At 38.2% G+C, this 17,341-nt stretch overlaps 1 protein-coding gene across 3 annotated transcripts in view; it reads right to left on the reverse strand.

Annotated features, from left to right (window-relative positions):
- Positions 1-10,037, reverse strand: part of CNTN5 (contactin 5) — a 1,772,202-nt gene extending 1,762,165 nt beyond the window's left edge. For all 3 annotated transcript variants that reach the window (XM_075592453.1, XM_075592451.1, XM_075592454.1), the window contains exon 1: positions 9,410-10,037. The gene's annotated coding sequence lies outside the window, so the exon portion shown is untranslated. The remainder of the gene's footprint in view (positions 1-9,409) is intronic.
- Between the last annotated feature and the right edge of the window lie 7,304 nt (positions 10,038-17,341).

Consider the following 17,341-nt stretch of genomic DNA (forward strand, 5'->3'; position numbering starts at 1 on the left):
GGATAATTAACTGGCACCATTTTCTAGACTTTACAAAGGCTTTTGACACACTCAATCAATATATGCAGTTGAGCAAGGTTGAGTGCCCTGGTAATAGACTACAAGCTCTCTGCTGGTCCCATTTATCAGAGAGTTTCAATGTGTATAAATGTAGTGAAGACCTTGGCCACTGCTCTTTCAAAGAAGTGAACTCTCCTATGTTTTTCCCTTTACGTAGCATGGCTTAGGGAACATAGAGGCACAGTGGTTCCCAACCTTTTGTGTGTTAAGGAACCCTATGTGAAATTCGGAGGAACCCCCAACCCTTTCTTACCAGGAGTCTGAGATCAGATGAATTGTAAATACTGCTGTATTTGGTACAATTTTAAAATGACCTTAAAATTTCAGGGAACCCATTAGGGTTGCCCAGGGAACCCAAGGGTTCCTGGGACCCCTGGTGGAAAAACACTGGTATAACATCTATATCAGTCTCAAGTCATTTGGATCTGACTTGCAGAGTCCTTCAAAGTGTTGTCCTGATTCCATTGCTTTTTTTTCTTTTTCCATAAATGATGTTCCCTCAGTTTCTAAAACTGCAACTATACAAATTAATGGTTTTGATGCACTATTATACATTCACAGTGCGAAGTGAGGATTTTGATTAATGTGAACTCAATGTTCATAACTGGCTGATACAAAGCAAATTATTAGTGAGACAAAGACTTTAACTCTAGATACCCCAAACATATTGTGTATTATTTTATAATAAAGCCACCATATAATTTGCAGACTCTAAAGCATGATTATCCTTAGAGTCTTGCTTTAAATACAGTATTTGGACTTATTGCTTGACCACTCCAAAAAAAAATAATAGTGATAAACTGCCATGTAAAATGTAGTGCCAAGTGGAGCAACCTCTTCAGAATTAAGCCTAGAGTAAATAATTTGAGAAGACGACACATAGCACAACAGTTGTTAAAGCAGCAGTCTTGTCTGGTATATCATTTTTTAATATTGATTTACTTATTGATGTTATATGGAACAATGGAGCTCTACTTCACTATTTTCAGTGATGGCAAAACCCTTTTGTAAAGATTCTTACTGGTGAAGTTACGTGTCTTAGCTCGCTCCAAGCAAAAAAAAAAAACCACAGGCCAATGGAAGCTGCAACATTGTCCTAAGACAGCCATTTAAATCCCTTAAAAAAAACAAGAAGTAAAACCGGTAACATCATTAATAAGAGATCACGGGAAACAGGGCATCTTCTGGCGCTGAAAATAGTACAGTTTAGCTGCAAATGGCACGCTGGATCCCATGCTGTAATAAATGGTGGTCAGTTACGTAGGTAAGCAAAGTCTGTATGAAACAAAGCACAGCTACAGCACAAAAAAACAAAGGATCATCCATGGGTAACTCCCATAAAATATAGAATTTATTAAGCTCACATGGACAGCTTACAGGTAAAAAGCAACACCTATGCATTTTGCGCCCCTGAGCTTTATCAGGGGCACGAAACACGTAGGTGTTGCTTTTTACCTGTAAGCTGTCCATGAGAGCTTAATAAATTCTATTTTTTGGGGGAGTTACCAGTTGATCATCCTTCATTTTTTTGTCCTGCTCTAGCTGTGCTTTGTTTCATACAGACGTCGCTTTGATACTATTTCTCAACGGATTTGCACACTTTAAGGATTTGCCATGTTCTGAGAGGGCTTCAAAAAAGGTAACAGGCACTAGCCTTTATGATTGTTACCCTCCCTCCTACATTACTCCTACTTACATGCTAAGGGGAGTTTAAAATATTGCGCCACATGCTGTGGTGGGTACCACTAGGCGGATAATACTCCCAGGCACTTTATTATTGCATTGGATATATGATTTACTGATGCATTCTGGACCTAATGTGTTTTTAGACTTGGAAGGACTTTCCTGAGATCATATTGTGACTGAGCACCATATCACCCTTTAATTGGATAGTTACGTAGGTAAGACTGAACATTTGTGGATACTGGAGACTTCACGTTTTGTTTATTATTTTGTTTCATTCTCACAAATGACCTGAACAACATACATTTCCACATTAGTATTGTACCTACCATCTTAAAGTTGTAGCCAATGTTATTACCCTCACTGGCACATTGCAGTAGGACATACACAATGCACCAGCGGGAGAAAGACCATTATCTTGAATTGTCGTGTACGAGAAGGGGGCTGGCCTACAACACTATTTCTATTCACGGACAGTGTAGCAATATTGAACTTTGTGACCCAAATCAAGAAAAAACACAAAAGCGCACCAAGATGAGAGATAGATATTGTATTAGCAACAAATAATAAAATTAGTAACTTACATATAAAATTTCTTTAATAATCCCCGATTCTGGTGTCTATCACAGGAGTAGGGCATCACATAGGAAGTATGAAGGGTAATCTCAGTTCTGAGAGATCAGACCCGCGCGCTGGGGCTGTCTCTGTTCACTCTCCTGTCCTCCACGTGTGGTAGCGTGGTGAGGAGTGTAGCGCGCATGTGCAGGAACCGGGGCCTTCAATAGGTGTCCTTAGGATGCCTGTCCGTTTTTGATAGCATAGAAACGATCGGAAATAAGCAGGAACGGTACACTTGAGTGTGTACTGGTGGTGGGTAGTAAAACCGCCAGCCACAACAGTCGCGACGCGTTTCGTTTACCAAAGTAAACTTCTTCATTGCCGGAAGAAGTTTACTTTGGTAAACGAAACGCGTCGCGACTGTTGTGGCTGGCGGTTTTACTACCCACCACCAGTACACACTCAAGTGTACCGTTCCTGCTTATTTCCGATCGTTTCTATGCTATCAAAAACGGACAGGCATCCTAAGGACACCTATTGAAGGCCCCGGTTCCTACACATGCGCGCTACACTCCGCACCACGCTACCACACGTGGAGGACAGGAGAGTGAACAGAGACAGCCCCAGCGCGCAGGTCTGATCTCTCAGAACTGAGATTACCCTTCATACTTCCTATGTGATGCCCTACTCCTGTGATAGACATCAGAATCGGGGATTATTAAAGAAATTTTATATGTAAGTTACTAATTTTATTATTTGTTGCTAATACAATATCTATCTCTCATCTTGGTGCGCTTTTGTGTTTTTTCTTGTTTTGCTGATATTGGTATCACCATCGGGGTTCCGGTGGAGACCACATTTGGAGGTGGGGGAGACACCTCATAAACACAGAAGCAGCAAGAGAACTGAGAGGGACCAACACTCCAAGTTTAAAGAGCCAGAGCGCGGACTGAACTTTTTATTTGTGACCCAAATGTACTAATGTGTTATGTGTAATGTGTTATGTGTAATGTGTTATGTGTAATGTGTTATGTGTAATGTGTTATGTGTAATGTGTTAGGAAATGATCTCTCTATTTTAGCACCTATTACAACCTTGTGATCTAAAACACCTCAATATAATTGAAAGTTGGAAGTTAAACAATGTAACATGTTGTTCACTCTTTATTGCTAAGTTATTTCTTATATATGTATGTCTTTATTTATATAGTGCCATTAATGTACATAGCGCTTCACAGTACACATGACAATCATATAAATAACAAATAATACAAATAACAGATCATGGGAGTAAGTGCTTCAGACATTAAGTAACATTTCGGAAGAGGAGTCCCTGCTCTGAAGAGCTTACAATCTAATTGGTAGGTAGGAAGAATGTACAGAGACAGTAGGAGGGAGTTCTGGTAAGTGTGTCTGCAGGGGGCCAGGCTTTATGTATCATAAGTATAGTATTATCCACGGTCATAAAAGGCCGACATACTGACCGAAACGTTGATTCCTTGGCAGAATAAATTCACTTTAATTTAAATCCGTAATGCCCTGTTTCTTTCCTTTCTTCTATATTAATTTGGATTAATTCACAAGTTTTCCCTGGACCAGGAGCACCGGTAACTGTATCTTTTTATATCGTTACTATATGGCGTGCAGCATCCCCTTATCTTTATTGCAGTGTTATCGCTTGATACATTGAGGCTGGCTACATCCATACATTTTTCTAGAGCCTTCCCAAAATGGGAAAAAGTCCATCTAAAAACTATACAGCCTGAGAACAAACAGCATGGCAGAAAGAATCAGCTCAAGCCTAATTTCTGTCTGATAATAGTATTCCTCTCTCATAAAACAGGGAGGATGAGACAAGCAGGGGGCTCTGAGTGAGGAAATTACAATCCCTGGCAATATTTAAAACTAAAACTATTTAAATCAGTAGAGTTTGAGTTTTTGATGGAATAATAAAGTAGTAAACAACTTGTTGTTGTTCACTGATACAGTATAATGTTCTTAGTTTAACAATGATTCGGGGCAGGATGACACATGTATGGAATGGTAATTATTATGCTTATTTTAAAATTATGCATCAAAGAATGCAATAATCTGAGAGAGGAGTTACATTTCTAGATTATTATGATATATTATAAAGTAATATATATTTATATTAAAAAGTATGAATTTTCTACCAGATAATATCACAAAATGTTTTTTGGTACGTGGAAATGTACAAATTTTAATGTATTAATATACCAGATTCTAAGTACTGTATATTGTTGTATATCGGAAAGGAATACCAGCTTTGTGCATTATTGGAGGGATTCACATTGTACAATGCATCAAGGATAGAAAAGTATTAAGAAAGAAATGCAAATTTATATGATTTGATCACTTTGTTATATCAAGAGAACATTGATTTTCTAAATTGCCTTCCCAAATCTTTATATTTTAGTGGCTGATGTTTTCATTCTAATATAACAATAAAAATAAGTGATCATTTGTGTTGCAGTTTCCTTTTCTTTTATTGCAACGTGACATATTTTATTTAAAGCAAAACAAGTATCCCTGACTCAGTGCTGCAATCAGTAGTCATTAAAAGATTGTGACATATTGATCTTGTAGAATTTCATAACTGGCCTTTTAGGAAATTAATTTAATTACTGAAGCTATATTTTCCGAAGTATTTCTACCAGTTTTAATCTAGAGAGATCAGTGAGCTGTAATATTATTATCTAGAGATGTGTGAATCTCTTCAAGTGTGGGTTAGGACATTTTCTTACATGCAGATGTAGCCAGACTTAATGTTCACGCTGCCGGAGGAACCCGCGGAATCCCGACCGTGACATCTCCCGGCAGAGGGAAATCACTCTGTGGGGGTTTCATTGGGAAGAACGGACCACCCACAGACAGACACAACTTTTACTCACCACAGAGGGCAGCATTTTGTTTTTTATCCCGCGAGTCTGGGCACATTTTTGCGTTTTTATGAAATGTCCGTGTATTTTCACAATGCTTATACATTTGATCTTTTTGACAAAATTTGGACAAAATTGCAGTACACAGAGGGTCACATGACCGGAACGTTGACTTTTAATACCCTGTGTTTTTTGTTTTGGGGAACTTTCACATGGTTTGTAAATTTCAGTGAAAATTTTGCACATCTCTGGTCAGTCTTCACTGTAGAGATGTCTCACAATGTAATATTTTTGAGTTACCTGCATCAATCAATGTTTATCTAATTCTTCAAAAAATTTGAATGCTTTTAACAAAACAAGTTAGCATGAATATTTCAAAGGTTTAGGAAATTCATATAGCATTTACAGTAATTATTAAGCCTACTGGTTCTTCACATAATTTAGGTTGGTGTATCTGTTTTAAAGAATAAAAACACTGAGTTCATCTTAATCCTTCAGTGACATAGGTTTTAAGTACACATTTAGGCTTATCGGTTTTCCAAATAAACATGTTACATTCATTTGTTGGGAACAAATTGTTTTATTTTCAACAAGTATGAAACCTGGTAAGTAGATTTGTTTTAGATAAATTACTGTGTCAATCTTTTTACTCTGTACTAAGAATTTTAAATGACACCACCATTACGGTTCTTAATTAAACTGAGATTATGCCAATTGGGCCACTATTGTACAGTAAAACCCATTTACTTTAATGGGGGGATGGATGTGATAGTGCCCCAATCGCCACTATTGCAGTTTAATAAATAAACCCCGTGTTTCAATATGATATTAAATAATAGAAGGATTGTGAAAGAATAGAATATTTCATGCAATTGGATTTCTTGCCTAAAAAAGTGAGTGTTGGTTGAAAGTTACCATAAACAAGAGACAAATCTCAACTTTCCCCAATTTATCTTATAACCTAAAAGATACAACTCTTCAGTTAGTAATAATAGTTGTTTAAGATTCAACAAGACTCATAATAAATAACAGAATGTCAGTGTATTGTGAAATTGTAAGAAAGCATCGAGAACTATTACAGCATGAAAATAATTAGACCAACATAGATTTCCTAAAGCTAATAAAAAGTAGATGAACATGGTCTGTATTAGAGTATCAGCTACTTACTGTATGTTTATCTGTTTGTCTAATGATTGCTTCATTTTTACCCTACAAACAACGGGAAAAATAAACAATGCTACAGTTACTCTTTGTAATAATACAATTGAGGATTTACAGTATTTTTTTTATTTTTTTTATCCTATCAGTCATTGAGCATTACACCTCCAGTAACTAAAAACAGATACAGGATACAACATGTATAATGTATTATCCAGTTAACATTAGAAAGCTTCCAAAGTGATTGTCAAACTTTATTTGTCTATTAAATTTCAGTGTGAATTTGACTTAAGCTACAGTAACTCTCTAGAGACTCACAAAACTGGAATCCTTTTATTACTAAACAACATCAATGAGCTGTTACTATTAAAAAAAGTAATTTACATTTTATGGGCACAGGAGCACTTAACAAAAAGAATCTCAGTGCAACATGCAGTGGAGGAATTCTTAATTTTCCCAGTCAGGCTTTAAAAGATTGACAGTTTCTCTATTCAAAACATTTCTGAAACCTTTCAGGACATATTTGATATATCATACGGTCATAATGTATACCTTTAATTTGAGCTCATAGTGATAAAACAAAAACAAAAATGCGTGCCATTGGTTACAATACATTGCAATGTGTTTTACTTTATATCTTTACTATGCTATGTTTTGTACAATTCATGTTCCATTGCTTGGACACATGTAATTTACTTTGCTCTTTGTAAATCGATTAATATCCATTATACATTTGGGGAAAAAAAATGCTATGCTCTGACATTATGCTTGATTCAGTTTTGATATTCACTTGTCATTTGATTCATTTCTTTTCAAAATCAAAAGTCAAAAATACTTTCGCATCATTTATAATCTCACCAATTTGGAAGCAGTTTTTCAAAAAGCATTAACTCAAACATTTGACATCTGTCGTCAAAATCATCTTTAAAATATTTTACGGTATCTTTTACTTTTTTTTTTGCGATTGGAGAGGATACAAACTTTATATTTATACAGCTTTGTTGTTATGCATGTAACTTGTACATCTAGAATACTGTAGTCCTGAACCAGAATTAAGGTTAAACCTTGAGACCGTACTGTGCAAGTCTCGAAATAAACGTTAAAGTCATGCACAACATTACTTGCACAAATACTAAACATGAAGACAAATTAATAGCAGTCAATACAGATTCATAGATGCTTGAGATAGACAGAAGGCTAACCTAAATATGAAAGAAAGCCACGGATCAAATAGAGCAGGAGTGACTAATTCCTATCCTCAGGGACCACCAACAAGTCAGGTTTTAAGAATATCCCTGCTTCCTTCAGAGGTGACTCAATCAGTGGCTCAGTCATTGACCGAGCCACTGATTAAGCCACCTGTGCTGAAGCAGGGATATCCTTAAAACCTGATCTGCAGGTGGCTCTTGAGGACTGGAGTTGGTCACTACTGAAAAAGAGCCGGACGTTTTAAATCAGACACGAAAATGGGCAGACTACTTGGGCCAAGTGGTTCTTATCGGCTATCAAATTCTGTGTTTCTATTATCCAGGCCAATCCTCATCTCTTCACATCAGCATGTCGGAGGATGCACACAACTCGCTTGCTTGTTAAGGAAAGCTGATCCCAAAACAGAAAAGTAAGCCTCTAAATGTGACACCTGCCTCACTCCAAATCTACAGCACCAGTAATAATAATAAGGAAGAGTTGTTGTTTTAAGTTTTGACTTATGTCTACACTGCAAATCAAAATCCAAGAGAGTGCCTTTACAATGTATTTTCCTGATCATACAGTATTTCTTTTCCACATTCCCTTACATATTATGTAATTCACTAACAGTTATTTTCTCTTAAAATATTTGTAGCACATGCTAATTTTAGACACATTCAGCTATGATTAACAAAAATACAAATGAAACAATAGTGCACCATGTATTAGATAAAACCAAAATTGAGTTTGCAACATTACATAATGTATGTTGAGAAGCAACCAGAGATGCACAACATTTCCAGGAAAAAATAAACATGTCATGTACTCCTTTATAAGGAATAATATGAAAATACCATCAAGTGGTACAGTTGACCTTTTAATGTTAAACATATTGAAAAAAGTGCAACATACTGGGAAAAATATACAACAATACAAGTGCTACAGTTGCAGTAATAATAAGTTTGCCTGTTCAAACTGGGGAAAATGTAGGTTAAAAGTTTAAGAAGTAATTTCACAGACTTCAAACCAGTTCTCTGTGAATGCTTACTGTCATGTATTGTTTTAAGTATCTACTGTATTAAGGAAATGTTCATTGTGTTGAATGGATCACAATCATCAGAGTGTTTTCTATCACACAGGATTGTTGATGACACATTCCTCTGTAACAGCACTGTTGCATGTACAGTATGCACACCTGTTAGTTCACTCACAATACTAGTTATTTGCATGACATATTCAGATATCTCTAGTCATATTATTAAAACACACTAAGCAAATTGTATGATTCCAACATAATTTAATATATATCGTTTAAGCACCCACAAATACATCAAATCATTTTATTAATTCGTGCTATTAAAATATCCAAACAGAGAAATACTAAATATTTCACTAATTCACTATAACTCAGACTTCAGTGCATCACACAATTTATTAAAATAAACATATGCAGAGGATAACATTTTTCATAGGTAAAGCTTCTTACTGTCTTTCTATACACCTTCCACAGGGTAAAAGGTGTATGTACAAAAATGCTTTTATTCCTAATTTAATGATCTCTTGTTTTCCCACCATCTTCACTTTTCAGTAAGATACTTGATTGCTCTGTACAGTATGCAGTGTTCAAATGTCATATTACAAAATGATATTCCTGACATTTTAACTTCCTGAACCTGAGGTCTTAGAGGAGAATCATAAATATAAAACAATGCTGTCCTAAATATAGAGTATTTAAAGATAACATTTGGTCAAACATGCTGTCACTACATTTGCTGGAGAGGAATTTCAAATACAACTGATGTCAATATATAGAAAAGTAAAACCACAGCAATCCATCACGTGAGATAAATGTCAGATCCTTACCTTGTCTGCTATAGGATTCCTGTCTTTATCTCTCACAGCTTGTCCGCGTTTATCATCTTACTACCAGCCTTAGGTAACTCACATCCACCAGCTCCTCTTGCTCCCCAGCCAGAGGGAGCTACCAAGAATTGAGGAGTTTCTGCTGTCCGGAGGGAGCGCTTTCCATCCCACTGTCTCTAAATGTGGCGGCACAGGTAGAGCATCCTTTTCAGCGTTGAGCTTTAATATCACTTTGCAGCTGTGTTCATGCAGTTCATGCTTCCCCCACTCTGTATTTGATTATATTGGAAGATAGGTGATGCACCTTCTGTGGTTGGTGGTTTCTGTATAACAATTCCTCATCCAATGCTTTCCCTTTTCTGTAGTGTTCCCAGTCTCTCACTGGCTCTACCCTCCTTGTAAAGCTGTGTGTGTTTCTCACACTCCTCCCACTGCCTCATTCTTTTCCTCGTCTCTCTCTATTCCTTATTCTCTCTCCACCCTCTGGTTCTTGTGCTGGCTCTTGTTACTTCTCTTACAATCTGTATAAGTGAATTTCTCCTCTCTCTTGCCTGCCTCTCATGGTATGTGTGTGTTTCCAGCCGTTTCTCTGTTTCTCCTGGTTGTGTCCACCTCTTCTCCTCCTGACTCCCAATGCACACACCATACTGCTCATGGGGGGCTGGAAATAGGGGTGCTACAGCCCCTCCCCAGGGATGTATACATTTCTTTTACATGATGGTAATGTATGTTACTGATTTTGCACACCCACCCAAAAACATGTCCCTGCACTTTCACTACCCCTTTGTGAAAAGGTTCATTTAGCAAGAATGCAGGTTTCAACGGTGTGCCTGAAATAGGATTTTAAACATCCCTTTCCTGATATTGTGGGGTGTCTGCATGTCACATACCCATAACATGGTTGTTATTTGCCTGTATCATTTCCCACCTTCATCGCTAGATTCATTTTTCTATTGCAATGTAGAATACAGTGTATTCAGATATATTGTATACAATGTATGCCTGTCTTTGGTATGTAATACTATGGCTTGGGACCACTATATTATTGATTTTATTACATATTTAAAAAAAAATAGTACAGTGAGTTCCTATACATTTATTGTGGGGTACTTAATTTTTTATGTTTTTTTTTTTTTTGCACGGTTCATTATTTTTTCATTAATCTGCAGCTAATCATTGTGATGAACTGTTATTCACTTGATCCTTTTTCTCAAAGACAGCAGTGTTCAGACGTCAAACTGTTGTAATAACGATGCTCAGTGGACAACAGTCACACCAGCTTTCCTTGGTGGCATTTATTGCTGGTCATATGTGCATAGATATCAAGGGCAGTGATTAGAGATCGAAAAAAAAAAAAACCTCCTTCCGCTGCAGCTTCAACCAGCTCAGTGATCAGCCGTGCAGTCTGTGCAGAAAATGCACAGGGAGCCCACAAGTCTGAGAGACTGGGAGAGTCCACGAGGAGTGGGAGGGGGGGGGGGAGCAGCTAGAGAGAGAGACAGATTTCTCTAAATTTCCACTGACTATCAAAGCTGCAATTATTTGGAACATAACATTTTAAGGTCGAGGATCTATACCTGGATAATTTGATGGGAGAATATTATCTCCCTCCTCTTCTCGTGGTGTGAGTTGGAACTGGCTTGCTGGAGATTTTTTTCTCAGAATTTTTGCACAGAATATGCAACCCTTCTCTGCATTAATTATGCCTCAGTGTTTGATGGAACTTTACCATAACTTTTTCACATTATTGCTCTAGCTTTCTATAATTAAAGGGAAGTGTATGGTTTATCTTCTTCATATGGAACCAACCAACAAGTCTTAAATCATCAAGCCTGTAATTGGAAAAATAACACTTGCAGTAAATACAGCGATGACAGCTTTAGTGCCATTGTTGCTAGCAAACCTATATGTGTTTTTTGTAGTCTTTCTCGCAGTCTTACTGTCTAGATAAATTAGCTGTGTAACACCCCTACCCCCCCCCCCCCCCCCACCCCCTACTGCAGGAGATAGGGTTTACACACAATCACTCTCTTTCTACTCTGCTGACAGGGTTTCTACCTGCTTCAGCGTAGTGTAGCTCAGTCAGGTTTATCTCTGGTCTGGTAAAAATACATAATACAAAGGTACAACATCACGTTACATACCAGGTCCCTTCTCTAAGAAGAACCAATGTATACAGCCGCATACCAGTTGCTGAAGCATATACATGGTAACAGCATAGTGCTTCCTAACTATCCCTCCCAGACTAGTAGGACCTTATCTGATAATAAACAGGCCCTGGCCAACCCCAGTATAACACTTCTCTGTAGTAATAGGCACATAGGTGATTTTCCTGGCTCCCACCATTTGAAATCATGGACAATTTTACTGCCCACAAATAATTCAGAATGCCCACATTTACCCAGACTGTCCAGCTCACCAATGTCCTGGTTCTCCACGGCTTCGATTACCTCCAGCACCAGAGTAACCAAAGAGTCCTGGCACACAGTCCCAGCAGCACCAGCAAGCAACAATTGTCCCGCTCTCATACTCACTTGCAATCTGTCCCCTGAGATCAGACACCAGCGCAGCTTCAACAGTACTAGGCGCAAGGGCCTCTTTGAAGGCTCTGCACCACAACAGAAATGGATCGGTGTCAGCGCGAATGGAAGGTGGGATCCTCACTGGAACAAAAACAGGTGATGCCTTGGACGGCACCATCACCACAGGTAGACTGCTCTCTGCGATGGATGACTCTGGAACAGCAGCAGCAGCCTCCGCAAGTGAAAGAACAGGAATGGCAGGAACCTTGACCAGATGAGATTCCCATGGCGGCACGGCACCCTCCTCTGTGTGGCACCTGTGTGGCACTCTGCGACGGACGAATCCAGCACAGCATCCGCCTCTTTACTGGGAGACTCAGGAAGGGCAGGTACCTTGTCCTCCCACAGGTTCTTTAGGGACGCAGCCGGCAGCAGTAGAAGGGCATCATCCCGGTGCTACCAACGGGCACATTTTTCTCCTTGGTTCCCGGCGTCTCAGGATATATGAGGGGACATCCCCCAGGCATGTCTCTGTGGAGATATAGAGCCAAGGGGGGCTTCATCTTCCCCTAAGTCACAACATCTGGTGACTATTACGGTATTCCATTCTGAATCATTCCAGGCAATGTCGTAGATCCGGGCTTTGGAAAACTCTGGGAACTGCTTCAGGGCTATGAATATGTCAGTTTCCAGGGTCCTTAGCGGAACTTGGAATATGGCTACGATGTGGCGGAAAGGTATCTTTAAGTTCAGGGCCCACGGATAAACCTGCTGCCTGGATGGTAGTGACATGCTCATTGTCTCTGATCCTTTCTCCATTCTCTGTGCAGCTCAAATTTTAAAGTGGGGTTTGCAACAGCTACAGTCCAATTCACTGGCAGCTTCCAATGTAATGTGGCATTCACTACAACAGCTCCAAGTGTAATTCTCAGCAGATAATGTTAAAACAATTATTGGGGTCACAAAAGCTCCAAACTCGGACCCCCAAACACAGTTCCTTCACTCCTTTGGCAGTGCACAAAGGATAATCCACTCCTCAAGCCCCACATTGACAGCACCAAGTAACACACCGCCCCCCCCCCTCCAGCTGCAGGAGATAGGGTGTAAACACAATCAGTCTCTTTCTACTCTGCTGACAGGGTTTCTACCTGCTTCAGCATAGTGTAGCTCAGTCAGGTTTACCACTGGTCTCAGGGCTTCTCTGGTGGATCCAGGCCAAGGCTGTAGTGAGGAGTAGATGTAGAATAAGCAAAACAGGGCATCATAATTTTGAAACAGGATGCTTGCTTTTATTGCACAGCAGACACAGTCTAACAGGACAGGGTTTCAGCTTATCTCTCGCAGCAGTTTCCTCTCTGCCTGCAGTTACTCCCAGGACCCAATCTAACCCTGGCTAAGGATGAAGCAGACTCAGCCCCAGATCCCTACATAAATCTTGGCTATAGCCTTGCTCCCTGCAGCATGGGAACCTCTGTCTGGACTGCACCAGGCACCAGTATAGTCTGCCCCAGCATACTCTCTCTGCTGAACAGATGAGACCCCCCCGCCCCCACGCTCACTTATCTACCCAGGGGGTGTCAACCTTTTCCCCTCTCTGTCTCTGGGCAAAACATGTTGTAGCAATTTGTTACCCCACCAGTTAAATGACATACTAGAACTCTCCAGGCAGACAGGTGCCTGGAGATTTCAACAATATAACTTGCCTCTGGTACTTCTCACATGTAGGACCGTGTGCAATGGGTTTAACCCCTACACTGTCAGATTGCTGCCATAGCCTACCTGCTAAAAGGGTCTGGTTTTAGAGGGGGGGGGGGGCTGTCTCTTATTTTTTTTATCCCCCTCCCACTTCCTCTCGTTATGCCTTATTAGCTTTCATATTCTCTCTTACATTGAGATGTTATTTTCAGTAATATCTTGTCTCTCTCTCCTAATTAACAATTTAAGTATTTGAAGGGCTTGCATCTCAGCCTCCCTGACTTTTAAATGTTCAGAGTTATACTGTACATTCTAGCACCTGCAGTATTATTCCATTCAACCGTTCAGGCACTATTTTTTATACTTCTTTTCATGCTAGTTGACTAAAGTCTGTCTCAGAGGGCACAACACTTGCTCTTCTGGCTCACTTACTCTCTGGATAGTGTTTGGACTTGGTCTAATTGGCACGGAAAGGCACATACTGTACTATGCTGTATGATTTCTTCCTTGAAGCATTCTAATGTCAACAAGAATTGTTTTGCATTACTACATTCCTGGTAATTCAATTTTTTTTATTTTGATGTTGTCCTTAAATGTAGGTTTCCCCGCCCCCCACCCCCCCCCTTTCCATTCATCCGTATATCTAATGCACACTCTCAGTATGTGCTTTTATTAGATACCTTCAGGAACTAGGTTGATTTTATTCCCTTCTACTCCATGGCAAGCACAACTTTTTCTTTAACATTTGATGCTTCCTTGCTCATCTTTGGGTTTTTTTGTTACTTTCTTTTTTTGCTTCTCACCAGTAATTAGGTTTTCAGTATGTATGTATTAAGTGACTTAGTGGTGTCTACTTTCTGAGCCATTTTCTTGGCTCTGTAACTTCTCACCAGTGAATAAAAACCAGAAAATAAAAACATCATATTGCCTTACCTGTTTTCCAGTGCACTTTTTATTTGTCACAGCATCGTTATCCCTATTCTCTATAGTCTAATATTGTACTAAAATATTTATCTGGTTTTTTTTTTTCAGATGATGAGAGTGTACTATTTAGAAGTACTGGTATATGTCATATCTTTTAAAACAAGTTATGCACAAGAAAGAAAAGCATACAAATAATATATTTATACTTTACAGATATATTTATAAGTGACAATGTGAACATTCTGTCCCATCTTCTTTCATACATGATGATAAAGCATGCTGCTTTCTGCTATACAGTACATTATTGCCAGATTAATAATAAATTGGTCAATTTATAAATATCAGTACATTTCAGACCACTCACCAATTCGTGGAGCAGACTGTCATTCCAAAGTCATCTGTGTTGGGCATTAGTACTGAATACTAGGATAACAATTGCTTTTTAATCTATTATATGAACATGCTACTGTATACTTAGTGCTGAACTATATAAATATATATATATTTCATATATATATATATATATATACAGTGTTCACAAACCTATACATTTTCTCGCCCCGGGCGAGTGGATTTAACCCCCGGGCGAGTAAATATTGGCCCAAGCAGCACACGTTTGGTACTAGGTGGCGAGTAGATTTTTTTGTGTGGCGAGTAGATTTTTTGGTGATTTGTCAACCACTATATATATATATATATATATATATATATATATATATATATATATATATATATATATATATATATATATTTAAACAAAATTATATAGAATCAGTGAACCAGTAATGTACACATGTATTGTGTAACAATTTGTATTTCTGCTAAATATCTTTATATATAATTCACATGCAAGAGAAAATGGAAATAATCATTGCAAACCTACCTATCAACGCATCATTTTTAAACAATTGCTGTCTTGAATAGTTGGAAATATTTTTACACAAAAAGTGAACATGTTGCAACCGCTCAAGATAAAAATCCATAGGAATCAAAGCTAATTTTCCGACTCATGGTGTAAACTTTAAATAGTTAGAAGTGCATCAATTACATAACAAATACATTGAACAGTGTAATAATCTGGGTGAACAAGTTGACAGGCTAGATACAATTACCATAAACATCCCAGATTTAGATACAATTAGAAAAATATATCACACAGATGTAGCAAACGTGACTGCCCCCTGCACCGGGGTAGGATGCGGTTATGTGACCACTGCTGCCGTGGCACTGGCGGATTAACGCTGCAGGGCGTCCAATCTGTAAGCATATACCCCACGGAGCACTGTCACGGCAAACACTGTTTTTTTGAGCCACGACTAAGCTTTTTCAGTAAACAGTAAGTCTCGCTACATCTGTAGGCTTTCAGGAGTGGCTACAGTATTATTATTTTCATATGTGAATATTCTTTTCTTAACTCAAAGTATGAAATCAAGATGGATTTAATGGCTCATTTACTCATAAACATATTCATTTTGTGTTATTTATATAATTATGTACCAAACCTTTCAATAGACATAATTGTGAATACATTTTTATCTAAATAATTTATCACAGATGGCCCAGACACTAGCCAGTTATTTAGAATTGCTTTACGTGTAGATAACAGTATTACAGCAACCACTAATTGTATGGCATTATTCAGCTTGTTCTCATTATTGGAGGGTTACCAAATGGAATTGCTCTAAAATCCATATGGAACTTAAAGGTGCAATACGTATTAGTTTGCAAAAAGTAGCATTTTGAAAACAACTTAATAATGTAATTGTCATTCTTACATGAATGAAACTATACTTAAAGCAAGCAATTGGCTTCTTTGGTTTCTTTGGAAATTAAACACAATTTTCTTCATCAGGTCTTCTGATCAGAGTGGTGCTTGCTAACCACTAGCTTACACTGCCCAGCCAATGAAAAGACAATTAGTGAGGGAAGAGTGCGATGGAACTAGAGAGAGCAGCAAGAGGATATCAGGCTATACATTTGTTTCACTTTACCAAGTTTACAAATTCACTTTAAAAATACAGATGTAGCACGAAGAACTTACAAAAAAAAATCAAAAAATATTTACAGAGGCTTTGGGGAATATGCAACTGTGAGAAGTACACAGTTTTTCCTGTGACCAAGGTTAATCTTTACCCCCAGTAAACTCCAGCTGCAGTAAATCAGGCTTCTTCTGCTTGTTTGTTTGTTTGTTTGTTTGTTTTTAGTAGAAAGGTGTCAATCACTTTGATTTACCTCTTTAAACATATCAGTGGAATTTGTTCATTTTGATTGATGACTTCTCCTTTAAAGCTCTTTAAGCTAAAGGGTAATTCAGCAATAGTTTTTCAACATTGTAATTCCTATATAAAATTGTTATATAATATAGGACCATGAAGAAAATGAACAGATGCTGTAAATCAAAATGGTGGTGAATATTATATATTTTAATCAATCTGGTGCTTCAGGGGTTAATGTGGTTACCGGTTGCTTTAAAAATACAATAAATTATGTTTATGACAGGTCTAGATTTTTCCTGTGTCTGTCCAGTGTTTCAAAGAGGATTTAATTGATGGGTTATTACTTATGGCCCACTAAAAGTACAAGTTGTGTTGTATGGGGCTGATGAGATAAGGGCAGTTATTTTGCCAGATATGGGATTAAAATATTGCTCTCTTGAGATCCTTATAAACAGGATCCGTTTAGAGGTTCTTTTAAAGAATTCACTGGAGAATTCTATGAGGTCCAGGGGGCAAGGCTAAGAAAGTATTCCACCACAGAGTGAATTTATAAAACAAAAATAGGATATCCGCTG

The sequence above is a fragment of the Ascaphus truei genome, chromosome 3 (assembly GCF_040206685.1).
Source record: "Ascaphus truei isolate aAscTru1 chromosome 3, aAscTru1.hap1, whole genome shotgun sequence".
Lineage (NCBI taxonomy): Eukaryota > Metazoa > Chordata > Amphibia > Anura > Ascaphidae > Ascaphus > Ascaphus truei.